This window comes from Gnatocerus cornutus, unplaced genomic scaffold (genome assembly GCF_029298725.1).
Source record: "Gnatocerus cornutus isolate USDA-ARS CGAHR unplaced genomic scaffold, icGnaCorn1.1 ctg00000238.1, whole genome shotgun sequence".
NCBI lineage: Eukaryota > Metazoa > Arthropoda > Insecta > Coleoptera > Tenebrionidae > Gnatocerus > Gnatocerus cornutus.
In genome coordinates this window covers 19,822-35,000 of record NW_028275557.1, presented here as the reverse complement: position 1 = coordinate 35,000, position 15,179 = coordinate 19,822, and the positions used below count along the sequence as shown (strand labels likewise).

Sequence of the window (15,179 nt, the reverse complement as noted above, 5' to 3'; positions counted from 1 at the left end):
CACTCGAACGTTAAACTTCCGAAAACTTATAAATTCACAGACTTCCCTCCAACGTTACAGTTCCGAAAACTTCTAAGCTCACTGATTTCAATCTAACGTTACAATTCTAAAACTTTTGAGTTGACCAATTCCGAAAAGTCATAAATCCACAAATTTCATTCGAACGTTGCAATTACGAAAATTCAAAACTTGACGGAATAACAAGTTGAAAACAGCTACATTTTTCAGTAGATGAATTTCGATGGAAAGCCACAACTACAATTTTTTTTTTTAAATATGTAAATAAACCTAAAAACTTGTAATTTTTGACATTTCTGAAGTTCCAGACCTGACACATAGATGACGCCATTTTAGGGTCAGGTCAGGTCAAATTATGCTTAAAATTCAAGAAAAATACGTAAATTAACCCAGAATCTTGTAATTTTTGACATTTATGAAGTTCCAGACCTGTCATATAGATGGCGCCATTTTTGAGTCAAAATAGGCGCCAAAATTCAAAAACAATATGTAAAATAAAGGAAAAAACAGTAATTTTTGACATTTATGAAGTTCCAGACCTGACACATAGATGGCGCCATTTTAGGGTCAGGTCAGGTCAAATTATGCTTAAAATTCAAGAAAAATACGTAAATTAACCCAGAATCTTGTAATTTTTGACATTTATGACGTTCCAGACCTGACACATAGATGGCGCCATTTTAGGGTCAGTTAGGTCAAATTATGCTTAAAATTCAAGAAAAATACGTAAATTAACCCAGAATCTTGTAATTTTTGACATTTATGAAGTTCCAGACCTGACACATAGATGGCGCCATTTTAGGGTCAGTTAGGTCAAATTATGCTTAAAATTCAAGAAAAATACGTAAATTAACACAGAATCTTGTAATTTTTGACATTTCTGAAGTTCCAGACCTGACACATAGATGACGCCATTTTAGGGTCAGGTCAGGTCAAATTATGCTTAAAATTCAAGAAAAATACGTAAATTAACACAGAATCTTGTAATTTTTGACATTTCTGAAGTTCCAGACCTGACACATAGATGACGCCATTTTAGGGTCAGGTCAGGTCAAATTATGCTTAAAATTCAAGAAAAATACGTAAATTAACCCAGAATCTTGTAATTTTTGACATTTCTGAAGTTCCAGACCTGTCATATAGATGGCGCCATTTTTGAGTCAAAATAGGCGCCAAAATTAAAAAACAATATGTAAAATAAAGGAAAAACAGTAATTTTTGACATTTATGAAGTTCCAGACCTGACACATAGATGGCGCCATTTTAGGGTCAGGTCAGGTCAAATTATGCTTAAAATTCAAGAAAAATACGTAAATGAACCCAGAATCTTGTAATTTTTGACATTTATGAAGTTCCAGACCTGACACATAGATGGCGCCATTTTAGGGTCAGTTAGGTCAAATTATGCTTAAAATTCAAGAAAAATACGTAAATTAACCCAGAATCTTGTAATTTTTGACATTTCTGAAGTTCCAGACCTGTCATATAGATGGCGCCATTTTTGAGTTAAAATAGGCGCCAAAATTCAAAAACAATATGTAAAATATAGGAAAAAACAGTAATTTTTGACATTTGTGAAGTTCCAGACCTGTCACATAGATGGCGCCATTTTTGAGTCAAAATAGGCGCCAAAATTCAAAAACAATATGTAAAATATAGGAAAAACAGTAATTTTTGACATTTATGAAGTTCCAGACCTGACACATAGATGGCGCCATTTTAGGGTCAGTTAGGTCAAATTATGCTTAAAATTCAAGAAAAATACGTAAATTAACCCAGAATCTTGTAATTTTTGACATTTGTGAAGTTCCAGACCTGTCATATAGATGGCGCCATTTTTGAGTCAAAATAGGCGCCAAAATTCAAAAACAATATGTAAAATAAAGGAAAAAACAGTAATTTTTGACATTTCTGAAGTTCCAGACCTGACACATAGATGGCGCCATTTTAGGGTCAGGTCAGGTCAAATTATGCTTAAAATTCAAGAAAAATACGTAAATTAACCCAGAATCTTCCCAGAATCTTGTAATTTTTGACATTTCTGAAGTTCCAGACCTGTCACATAGATGGCGCCATTTTTGAGTTAAAATAGGCGCCAAAATTCAAAAACAATATGTAAAATATAGGAAAAAACAGTAATTTTTGACATTTGTGAAGTTCCAGACCTGTCACATAGATGGCGCCATTTTTGAGTCAAAATAGGCGCCAAAATTCAAAAACAATATGTAAAATAAAGGAAAAACAGTAATTTTTGACATTTATGAAGTTCCAGACCTGACACATAGATGGCGCCATTTTAGGGTCAGTTAGGTCAAATTATGCTTAAAATTCAAGAAAAATACGTAAATTAACCCAGAATCTTGTAATTTTTGACATTTCTGAAGTTCCAGACCTGTCATATAGATGGCGCCATTTTTGAGTCAAAATAGGCGCCAAAATTCAAAAACAATATGTAAAATAAAGGAAAAAACAGTAATTTTTGACATTTATGAAGTTCCAGACCTGACACATAGATGGCGCCATTTTAGGGTCAGGTCAGGTCAAATTATGCTTAACATTCAAAAAAAATACGTAAATTAACCCAGAATCTTGTAATTTTTGACATTTCTGAAGTTCCAGACCTGTCATATAGATGGCGCCATTTTTGAGTCAAAATAGGCGCCAAAATTCAAAAACAATATGTAAAATAAAGGAAAAAACAGTAATTTTTGACATTTCTGAAGTTCCAGACCTGACACATAGATGGCGCCATTTTAGGGTCAGGTCAGGTCAAATTATGCTTAAAATTCAAGAAAAATACGTAAATTAACCCAGAATCTTCCCAGAATCTTGTAATTTTTGACATTTCTGAAGTTCCAGACCTGTCATTTAGATGGCGCCATTTTTGAGTCAAAATAGGCGCCGAAATTCAAAAACAATATGTAAAATAAAGGAAAAAACAGTAATTTTTGACATTTCTGAAGTTCCAGACCTGACACATAGATGACGCCATTTTAGGGTCAGGTCAGGTCAAATTATGCTTAAAATTCAAGAAAAATACGTAAATTAACCCAGAATCTTGTAATTTTTGACATTTCTGAAGTTCCAGACCTGTCATATAGATGGCGCCATTTTTGAGTTAAAATAGGCGCCAAAATTCAAAAACAATATGTAAAATATAGGAAAAAACAGTAATTTTTGACATTTGTGAAGTTCCAGACCTGTCACATAGATGGCGCCATTTTTGAGTCAAAATAGGCGCCAAAATTCAAAAACAATATGTAAAATAAAGGAAAAAACAGTAATTTTTGACATTTCTGAAGTTCCAGACCTGACACATAGATGGCGCCATTTTAGGGTCAGGTCAGGTCAAATTATGCTTAACATTCAAAAAAAATACGTAAATTAACCCAGAATCTTGTAATTTTTGACATTTCTGAAGTTCCAGACCTGTCATATAGATGGCGCCATTTTTGAGTCAAAATAGGCGCCAAAATTCAAAAACAATATGTAAAATAAAGGAAAAAACAGTAATTTTTGACATTTCTGAAGTTCCAGACCTGACACATAGATGGCGCCATTTTAGGGTCAGGTCAGGTCAAATTATGCTTAAAATTCAAGAAAAATACGTAAATTAACCCAGAATCTTCCCAGAATCTTGTAATTTTTGACATTTGTGAAGTTCCAGACCTGTCACATAGATGGCGCCATTTTTGAGTCAAAATAGGCGCCAAAATTCAAAAACAATATGTAAAATAAAGGAAAAAACAGTAATTTTTGACATTTCTGAAGTTCCAGACCTGACACATAGATGGCGCCATTTTAGGGTCAGGTCAGGTCAAATTATGCTTAACATTCAAAAAAAATACGTAAATTAACCCAGAATCTTGTAATTTTTGACATTTCTGAAGTTCCAGACCTGTCATATAGATGGCGCCATTTTTGAGTCAAAATAGGCGCCAAAATTCAAAAACAATATGTAAAATAAAGGAAAAAACAGTAATTTTTGACATTTCTGAAGTTCCAGACCTGACACATAGATGGCGCCATTTTAGGGTCAGGTCAGGTCAAATTATGCTTAAAATTCAAGAAAAATACGTAAATTAACCCAGAATCTTCCCAGAATCTTGTAATTTTTGACATTTCTGAAGTTCCAGACCTGTCACATAGATGGCGCCATTTTTGAGTTAAAATAGGCGCCAAAATTCAAAAACAATATGTAAAATATAGGAAAAAACAGTAATTTTTGACATTTGTGAAGTTCCAGACCTGTCACATAGATGGCGCCATTTTTGAGTCAAAATAGGCGCCAAAATTCAAAAACAATATGTAAAATAAAGGAAAAACAGTAATTTTTGACATTTATGAAGTTCCAGACCTGACACATAGATGGCGCCATTTTAGGGTCAGTTAGGTCAAATTATGCTTAAAATTCAAGAAAAATACGTAAATTAACCCAGAATCTTGTAATTTTTGACATTTCTGAAGTTCCAGACCTGTCATATAGATGGCGCCATTTTTGAGTTAAAATAGGCGCCAAAATTCAAAAACAATATGTAAAATAAAGGAAAAACAGTAATTTTTGACATTTATGAAGTTCCAGACCTGACACATAGATGGCGCCATTTTAGGGTCAGGTCAGGTCAAATTATGCTTAACATTCAAAAAAAATACGTAAATTAACCCAGAATCTTGTAATTTTTGACATTTCTGAAGTTCCAGACCTGTCATATAGATGGCGCCATTTTTGAGTCAAAATAGGCGCCAAAATTCAAAAACAATATGTAAAATAAAGGAAAAAACAGTAATTTTTGACATTTCTGAAGTTCCAGACCTGACACATAGATGGCGCCATTTTAGGGTCAGGTCAGGTCAAATTATGCTTAAAATTCAAGAAAAATACGTAAATTAACCCAGAATCTTCCCAGAATCTTGTAATTTTTGACATTTCTGAAGTTCCAGACCTGTCATTTAGATGGCGCCATTTTTGAGTCAAAATAGGCGCCGAAATTCAAAAACAATATGTAAAATAAAGGAAAAAACAGTAATTTTTGACATTTCTGAAGTTCCAGACCTGACACATAGATGACGCCATTTTAGGGTCAGGTCAGGTCAAATTATGCTTAAAATTCAAGAAAAATACGTAAATTAACCCAGAATCTTCCCAGAATCTTGTAATTTTTGACATTTCTGAAGTTCCAGACCTGTCATTTAGATGGCGCCATTTTTGAGTCAAAATAGGCGCCGAAATTCAAAAACAATATGTAAAATAAAGGAAAAAACAGTAATTTTTGACATTTCTGAAGTTCCAGACCTGACACATAGATGACGCCATTTTAGGGTCAGGTCAGGTCAAATTATGCTTAAAATTCAAGAAAAATACGTAAATGAACCCAGAATCTTGTAATTTTTGACATTTATGAAGTTCCAGACCTGACACATAGATGGCGCCACTTTTGGGTCAAAATGGGCGCCAAATTTCAAAAAAAATATGTAAATAAAGTAAAAACCAGTAATTTTTGACATTTGTGAAGTTCCAGACCTGTCATATAGATGGCGCCACTAAATTATGTTTTCGACTAACAGGTGGCGATACCAACATTAATAGTTACAGAAAGCTGTAATTTTTTTGACTTTCAAGTTTAGGTAACTGTTCTACAGATGGCGCCAGCATTGCTACAAATACAGGAACCTGTAGTTGTTTTTTGACATTTGACATCTTGACCTAATCTATAGGTCTAAAGATCAGCAATAGAATGGACTTCAAAGTTGATAATAAAGCTTTATTTTTATTATATATCGTAAATGGATTGTGTTTAAGCATAACGTTTGAATGGTTATGCAACCGCTTAAACTAATTGTTGCCGAACTTTCGTCTTTCCTTTGCATTCTTGAATAACGGAAATATAGATGGATTATAGCATGAATTTTAAATTGTTATGCAACCATGAAAACACTAATTATTTTCTTTTTTCGGAGTTTTTTCAGATTATTGAAAGTCTGACACAAAACCTGTCCGTAACTGCGGCGTTCTCGCCAAACGCTACAGCTTGAAAAATCTAAAATTCGCATAGTCTAAATGTCCGAGAAAAATCGAAATTAAATGAAAACGAACAAAAGTTCGGACCGAACTAACATTAATCGAAAGTGGATGTCATAATTTTAAGTCCCTAACTAAACGGGATCTAAAACCCTTTCGAAACTGTGGCGTTCGAATTTTGATGAAAATTATTCCAAGTCCAAAGTCGGAACTGAAGCGTTCACATTGAACGCTACAGTTTCGAGAATCTATTCGGAACTGAAGCGTTCACATTGAACGCTACAGTTTCGAGAATCTATTCGGAACTGAAGCGTTCACATTGAACGCTACAGTTTCGAGAATCTATTCGGAACTGAGGCGTTCACTTTGAACGTTACAGTTTCGAGAATTTATTCGGAACTGAAGCGTTCACATTGAACGTTACAGTTTCGAAAGGACAAAATTAACAAAGACCAAAAGTCCGAGAAAAATTGAAATTAAATGAAAATGAACAAAAGTTCGGACCGAACTAACATTAATCGAAAGTGGATGTCATAATTTTAAGTCCCTAACTGAACGGGATCTAAAACCCTTTCGAAACTGTGGCGTTCGAATTTTGATGAAAATTATTCTAAGTCCAAAGTCGGAACTGAAGCGTTCACATTGAACGCTACAGTTTCGAAAATCTATTCGGAACTGAAGCGTTCACACTGGCGATTGCTTATGCAACCATGAAAGCACAAATATGAAACGCTACAGTTTCGAAAACTCATTCGGAACTGAAGCGTTCACACTGGCGATTGTTTATGCAACCATGAAAGCACAAAAATGAAACGCCACAGTTGCGAAAACTCATTCGGAACTGATACGTTTACACCGAACGCTACAGTTTTGAAACCTCGTTCGGAACTGATGCGTTCAAAAATGTCGAAATTTTTACAAGTCCAGTTTCGGAACTGTAGCGACTGCATGGACTTAGCGCGAAAAGGACACATTCAGTGGGAACTGTAGCGGTAGGGACCCGTAAAAAAAGTAAAAAAAATAATAAAATATTTTATTTTTTGCTTTTTACCTTCCGTATACACAATTTTTTTTTTTTTTTTTTTTTTTTTTTTTAAGTCCAAATTGGGAACTGTAGCGGTCAACAGAAAAAAAAACTTTTTCCATCAACCACATACAATTCCCATTTTTAATATAATATTATTATTTATATTAATATTATAATTATTCATAATATATTACTGAACATTTGCTTCTCCTCAGTTTCGTTCTTTGGTTTCCAATATCATTCACTCGATCATATTTAATTCAAGCTTGTTATCGGAGGAGAAACAAGTCTTTCACAATTTTCACCAGTTCTGCTTACCATGTGACGGATCTTTTGTTTTTCAACGGGCGGAACAATAATCGAGATTTTTACTGCTTGGTGTTTCGGGCTTTGTGTTTTATTTTATAGATCCGTCACATTATTCAAGTAAATTATTCAATTCAATTTGTCGTCTGCATTAGAGTCAAGATTATTAATTTCATCTCATTTGCAGACGACTTTGGATAAGAGCACTGGGTGGTCACGTTTTTTAACTAGCGGTGAATTAGCTAATTCGTTCGCAAAATGCACGTTACAGGCGGACTAATTCACATTTCGCTATTCATCGAGAAATTTTTATTCACAGCGGTATATTGTCTTTCTAGAGACTTACCACTTTTTATTTCATCGATGTATTTTTATTTTTAATTTAGCATAATATCATTAAACGGGGTCGCGATGTACGAGAGGTAACAGATCGTACGGACGCGCACATTTGATTTCATGTCAATCCATTCATCGTGCGTACTTGTCCGTCATCGCTGCCACTTACCATCACTACTCCCTATATATGCCACCGCGGCAGCGATCAGCTCTGAATCGCTCGATGCGTGAAACGATCGAAATCCCATAGTGCGCCGGCCGCTCGCTATGGGCGAGGGGTAGAGTAAAACGGTCTGATCGCTCGGTGCAAAAGTCCGTTTGGGTACTTAGAGACGGAATTTTAAAATTCTGATTTCGCAGATCAATTTCAAGGATTATTAGGACTCGAATGCTGTCGACCATGTTTTGTAAAAAAAGTTTTTTACGTTTTTACGGCAATTTGACTGAACGCTACAGTTTCGAAAAAAAGTCGGAACTGTGGCGTTCGATCGAAATTTTTCCAAGTCCGAAGTCGAAACTGTAGCGGTCGACCAAAATTTTTCTAAGTCCGATTCGAAACTGAGGCGTTCGACCGAAATTTTTCCAAGTCCAATTCGAAACTGTAGCGTTCGAACAAAATTTTTCTAAGTCCGAAGTCGAAACTGTAGCGTTCGGCGCTCATTCGTCTAAGTCCGAACTCGGAAGTGTAGCGGTTGACAAATTTACATTGACCAAAAGTCCGAGAAAAATCGAAATTAAATCCAAACGAACAAATGTTTGGGTCGAACTAGCATCGATAGAAGGTAGATTTTATAATTTCAAGCTCCTAATTAAACGGGATCTAAAACCCTCTGGAAACTGAGGCGTTCGAAATTTTGATGAAAATTTTTCTAAGTCCGAAATAGGAACTGTGGCGGTCGAGCGAAATTTTTCTAAGTCCGTAGTCGAAACTGAGGTGTTCGAATTTTTGATAAAAATTTTTCTAAGTCTCATGTTGGAACTGTGGCGGTCGAGCGAAATTTTTCCAAGTCCGAAGTCGAAACTGTAGCGTTCGAACGAAATTTTTCTAAGTCCGAAGTCGAAACTGTAGCGTTCGGCGCTCATTCGTCTAAGTCCGAAGTCGGAAGTGTAGCGGTTGACAAATTTACATTGACCAAAAGTACGAGAAAAATCGAAATTAAATGCAAACGAACAAATGTTTGGGTCGAACTAACATCGATAGAAGGTAGATTTTATAATTTCAAGCTTCTAATTAAACGGGATCTAAAACCCTCTGGAAACTGAGGCGTTCGAAATTTTGATGAAAATTTTTCTAAGTCCGAAATAGGAACTGTGGCGGTCGAGCGAAATTTTTCTAAGTCCGTAGTCGAAACTGAGGTGTTCGAATTTTTGATAAAAATTTTTCTAAGTCTCATGTTGGAACTGTGGCGGTCGAGCGAAATTTTTCCAAGTCCGAAGTCGAAACTGTAGCGTTCGAACGAAATTTTTCTAAGTCCGAAGTCGAAACTGTAGCGGTCGACCAAAATTTTTCTAAGTCCGATTCGAAACTGAGGCGTTCGACCGAAATTTTTCTAAGTCCAATTCGAAACTGTGGCGGTCGAGCGAAATTTTTCTAAGTCCGAAGTCGAAACTGTAGCGTTCGGCGCTCATTCGTCTAAGTCCGAAGTCGGAAGTGTAGCGGTTGATAAATTTACATTGACCAAAAGTCCCAGAAAAATCGAAATTAAATGCAAACGAACAAAAGTTACGGTCGAACTAACACCAAACAAGGGTGGCTGTGATAATTTCAAACCCCTAACTAAACGGGATCTAAAACCCTCTGGAAACTGAGGCGTTCGAAATTTTGATGAAAATTATTCTAAGTCCGAAGTCGGAACTGAGGTGTTCGGTCGAAATGCCGTAAAAACGTAAAAAATATTTTTTTCAAAACACCGTTAACGGCATTCGAGTCCTAATGACCCTTGAAATTGATCTGCGAAATCAGAATTTTAAAATTCCGTCTCTAAGTACCCAAACGGACTTTTGCACCGAGCGATCAGACCGATTTACCCGACCCCTCGCCCATAGCGAGCGGCCGGCGCGCTATGGGATTTCGACCGTTTCGCGCATCGAGTGATTCAGAGCTGAACGCTGCCGCGCTGGCATATATAGGGATAGTAGTGGTGGTATGTAGCAGCGGACAAAAGCGTACGATCGAAATGTGATTTTATGTGCGTCCGATTATCTTGTTACCTCTCGTACACCGCGACTTACCCGTAGTTGGGACGATGGCCGGAATGTGTACCCTGTGGACCCACCATCGTTTGAGGGATGACAAATCTTGCCATTGACCATGCACAGCGAGATTGCGGATGCGGCGAGCGTTTCTATGTTAGCGGTCCAAATGCAATCAAAGATTTTATGTGTTCGTGTCAGAACGACCAAAAATTAACAAATGCGTCAACTCACTAAAGTCCGAGCGAGAATTTTGAAATAAATAAAATTTCATAAACTCGTAACGTGTGAATATTTCTAAAGAGAAATCTCACAATAAACCGTCGCTTTCAATCTAGCGAAGAGTATGGAGAATGTTTGAACTTTTGCTTGTCGACGACGATATTTTTTCTTTACGATAAAATTTCAAGTCGATGTGCCCAAAAATCTCTAAATTTTGAACTGGGAAATTATTTCTTCGTCCGATGAATCGCATTGATCTCTGTTTTTGACGAAAAAAAGACGGATAAAATGCAGCATTCAATCAAGGATATAAAATAAAAGAAAAATTTTCCGTAAAAACTATATTACAATGGAGGATTATGTTTCTACTTTTCGTCCGATGAGTCGCAACAAAAATAAGTAATCCATCCGTCGTTGTTCGTTTAGTCGATCTGAATGCACTGTAAAAATTTATTAAAGTAAAATGTTACGTTTGCATTTCATGAATTTTGACAAACGTGTACCGAAATGTGTACAAATTATTTATTTCGACGACGACGACAACTTAGAACGGATGAATAAAATTAATTGTTGCAAGATTCAAACAAGGATGAAAAAGTCATAGAAAATTATTCCGTAACCATGATATTGGATTATTTTTTCTTCACTCTCTCCTCCGATGAGTCGCAACAAATAAAAATCCATAAATCAATTCATCCGTCGTTGTTCGTTTAGTCGATCTGAATGCACTGTAAAAATTTATTAAAGTAAAAATGTTACGTTGCATTTCATGAATTTTGACAAACGTGTACCCCGAAGTGTGTACAAATTATTTATTTCGACGACGACGACAACTTAGAACGGATGAATAAGAATAAAATTGTTGCAGGAGATTCAATCAAGGATGATGTGAAAAAAATGTCGAAAAATTTTCCATCCAGAAAGATCGCGTGGCGTTACGTCTCTTCTTACGAGGTTTTCGTTTCGCAGACACGCACACTTTCTTCAAAACAATAATAGGAAAGTGTTCAGTTTTTTATAAGAGCAGCAGGTGTCTTTCCGAAATTCTACGATTATTGTAGCTTATATGACTAGAAGGAAAGAAAGACTAAAACTCTCTTATTTTAAAACAAGAACGCAGTTCCCTGGTTGATCCTGCCAGTAGTCATATGCTTGTCTCAAAGATTAAGCCATGCATGTCTCAGTACAAGCCAAATTAAGGTGAAACCGCGAAAGGCTCATTAAATCAGTTATGGTTCCTTAGATCGTACCCACATTTACTTGGATAACTGTGGTAATTCTAGAGCTAATACATGCAAACAGAGCTCCAACCGGAAACGGAAGGAGCGCTTTTATTAGATCAAAACCAATCGGTGGCGGTCTCCGTCATCGTACAACTTGGTGACTCTGAATAACTTTACGCTGATCGCACGGTCTCGCACCGGCGACGCATCTTTCAAATGTCTGCCTTATCAACTGTCGATGGTAGGTTCTGCGCCTACCATGGTTGTAACGGGTAACGGGGAATCAGGGTTCGATTCCGGAGAGGGAGCCTGAGAAACGGCTACCACATCCAAGGAAGGCAGCAGGCGCGCAAATTACCCACTCCCGGCACGGGGAGGTAGTGACGAAAAATAACGATACGGGACTCATCCGAGGCCCCGTAATCGGAATGAGTACACTCTAAACCCTTTAACGAGGATCAATTGGAGGGCAAGTCTGGTGCCAGCAGCCGCGGTAATTCCAGCTCCAATAGCGTATATTAAAGTTGTTGCGGTTAAAAAGCTCGTAGTCGAATCTGTGTCCCGCGCCGCCGGTTCATCGTTCGCGGTGTCAACTGGCGTGCCGCGGGACGTCCTGCCGGTGGGCTTAGCTCGAGAGGGCGGCCCAACTCAATCCCGCCGCGGTGCTCTTCATTGAGTGTCGAGGTGGGCCGGCACGTTTACTTTGAACAAATTAGAGTGCTTAAAGCAGGCTAAAACTTCGCCTGAATACTGTGTGCATGGAATAATGGAATAGGACCTCGGTTCTATTTTGTTGGTTTTCGGAACCCCGAGGTAATGATTAATAGGAACGGATGGGGGCATTCGTATTGCGACGTTAGAGGTGAAATTCTTGGATCGTCGCAAGACGGACAGAAGCGAAAGCATTTGCCAAAAACGCTTTCATTGATCAAGAACGAAAGTTAGAGGTTCGAAGGCGATCAGATACCGCCCTAGTTCTAACCATAAACGATGCCAGCTAGCGATCCGCCGACGTTCTTCCGATGACTCGGCGGGCAGCTTCCGGGAAACCAAAGCTTTTGGGTTCCGGGGGAAGTATGGTTGCAAAGCTGAAACTTAAAGGAATTGACGGAAGGGCACCACCAGGAGTGGAGCCTGCGGCTTAATTTGACTCAACACGGGAAACCTCACCAGGCCCGGACACCGGAAGGATTGACAGATTGAGAGCTCTTTCTTGATTCGGTGGGTGGTGGTGCATGGCCGTTCTTAGTTGGTGGAGCGATTTGTCTGGTTAATTCCGATAACGAACGAGACTCTAGCCTGCTAAATAGGCGTATTTCGACATCCCAAAGGCCCGTCGATCCTGGGTTCGCCCGGTGGTCGTGCGCGGTTTTTACTGTCGGCGTACAAACAATTCTTCTTAGAGGGACAGGCGGCTTCTAGCCGCACGAGATTGAGCAATAACAGGTCTGTGATGCCCTTAGATGTTCTGGGCCGCACGCGCGCTACACTGAAGGAATCAGCGTGTCCTCCCTGACCGAGCGGTCCGGGTAACCCGCTGAACCTCCTTCGTGCTAGGGATTGGGGCTTGCAATTGTTCCCCATGAACGAGGAATTCCCAGTAAGCGTGAGTCATAAGCTCGCGTTGATTACGTCCCTGCCCTTTGTACACACCGCCCGTCGCTACTACCGATTGAATGATTTAGTGAGGTCTTCGGACCGGTACGCGATGGCGTTTCGACGTCGTCGATGTCGCTGGGAAGATGACCAAACTTGATCATTTAGAGGAAGTAAAAGTCGTAACAAGGTTTCCGTAGGTGAACCTGCGGAAGGATCATTAACGTGTCCTCGTACACACGAATTTTGACATATGTATAATTTATTATTATGCATTTTTATTTGATCGTGTCGATGTACACTTTATGTTTTTACAACACCGTCGTCGATGACATGGAGTCGACGGCACGATCTTTTGTCGTGCCGTTGCTTGTTTCTTTTTGAAACACCGTGTGTACGACGTTTTGAACTACGAATCGTACATATTCGGAAAAACAATAGCGTTACGCTGGCCCGCAGCGCCGGTCCTTGCGATCGAGTTTTTCACCTTTTTTGAACGAGAAAAACCGAATTCGCTCGGGCATACGGCTGTTTCTTCGGGTACCTAGATTTTTTGATTTTTTTTGTACTATCTCTCGATCTTTTCCAATGATGGAAAAAAGGAGGGACGCTTTCGGTTTTTCGACCGGATCGCGGAAAGTTGTGAACTCCACCGCGAAAGTCGAAAGACGTTAGAAGTCCTCTTTTTTCGGACACACGGAGAGGATGTAGCAGAGTAGTCGAGAAAGAAGAAAATCGCAGGTGTCGAATTAGGTTACGACTCCGTGGGTTTTAAATGATTTACGCCCGGCTACGGGACCGGCGAGAAACGCTCCCGATTTTACGATTCGCGTGAATGATGTTCGTCGTTAGACGCTTCAAAGAGTTTTTTGAAAGCGCCGTTAAACGAGCGATCACACACACATCACACCTTGCTTTTTTAATGTTTTTGGTAGATGTGGTAAAGTGATTTCGTTAGAAACGGTAAAATTCTCTTTACGGAGCGTACGACTGCACCATTTCAAAATTATATACACCGTCAATCGTCATTAAGTCACGATATAGAACGGTAAACTTGAGGATTTTATGTTAGACGCTCAGTCTGGCACGTCTATAGATTTTTTCGTCAAAATTCACGATCTGTCTTCGGTTTGGCGACGAAAAAATATAGAAAGAAAATTGAAACACGAACACAAAGACCGCCCGCGAAAATCTCTTTTCGCTTACGGCGGATACTAATTCGCTTTTTCATAACGAGTACGATGATGTAATGATGTGTTGATTCCGATCGATCAAAAACCGTCTCTTCGTCACACTTTTTAAAGTGCTTGACACACGCACACTAAATGAAAGACACAATAAAGGAAAACTACCGAAAATGTAGTTTATGAGAGAAAGCAGCATTATTTATTAAAATTATTGCTGAGAAAAAGGAAATTGGCAAATTCCTAATTAAAATCGTATCGAACATGTCCCATCTTCACACATACATGCTCGTACTTTGCGTGTAAAAGCGGAGACCGCGTGAAAAAGAAAAGTGCTTCTTTTTCGGTGCGCGGATACAAATTTGTGTTTGGGTTAATATTTTTTTTAATTTTTTCGTACGCGTAAAACTGAGACCGACGATCGCGTTCCCTTTCAGACGAGAAAGTACGGACGAAAGACAATTAAGAGCGAGAATCATAAATATCCATACCACAACACCGAAATTTTAGACGTGGCACGTTTCGGAACCACGAAGATCATTTTCGTTTCGGATGTACGCACGTACGCAAAAATTTTTGCAAGACGTGTATAGACAGCTGGACGATCGGCATGATCGGGGTTCTTGTGGAACGAGCGTTTAAATTTTAAAAAGATTACCCTGAACGGTGGATCACTTGGCTCGTGGGTCGATGAAGAACGCAGCTAATTGCGCGTCAACTTGTGAACTGCAGGACACATGAACATCGACATTTCGAACGCACATTGCGGTCCTCGGATATAATGTTCCCGGACCACTCCTGGCTGAGGGTCGTGTCAATTTCAAAGACTGCTCGGTTTTCGTTTTCGGACGAAAACGTCGGAGCGTGTTGGATGTGTTGCGACGCGTCGAATAGGTACTCATTAATGTACGTGATCGTCACTTACGTCACGATATAACGACGCACGCCTCGAACGTGTGCCGAGACGTTTACTCGAGCGTGTTTTTTCGTCAAAAAGGACGGGACGGGTATGCTTTGTATTTTTTTTTTACAAAGTCCGTCGGACGTCCACCTTG

General features: G+C 38.7%; 2 non-coding genes across 2 annotated transcripts; both read left to right on the top strand.

Annotated features, from left to right (window-relative positions):
- Positions 1-11,242: 11,242 nt before the first annotated feature.
- Positions 11,243-13,163, top strand: LOC148165715 (small subunit ribosomal RNA). Its single transcript, XR_015771231.1, has one exon. It is a non-coding gene; the product is annotated as a small subunit ribosomal RNA (ribosomal RNA).
- Positions 13,164-14,779: 1,616 nt separating this feature from the next.
- Positions 14,780-14,936, top strand: LOC148165714 (5.8S ribosomal RNA). The gene has a single exon (XR_015771229.1). It is a non-coding gene; the product is annotated as a 5.8S ribosomal RNA (ribosomal RNA).
- The last annotated feature ends 243 nt before the right edge of the window (positions 14,937-15,179 follow it).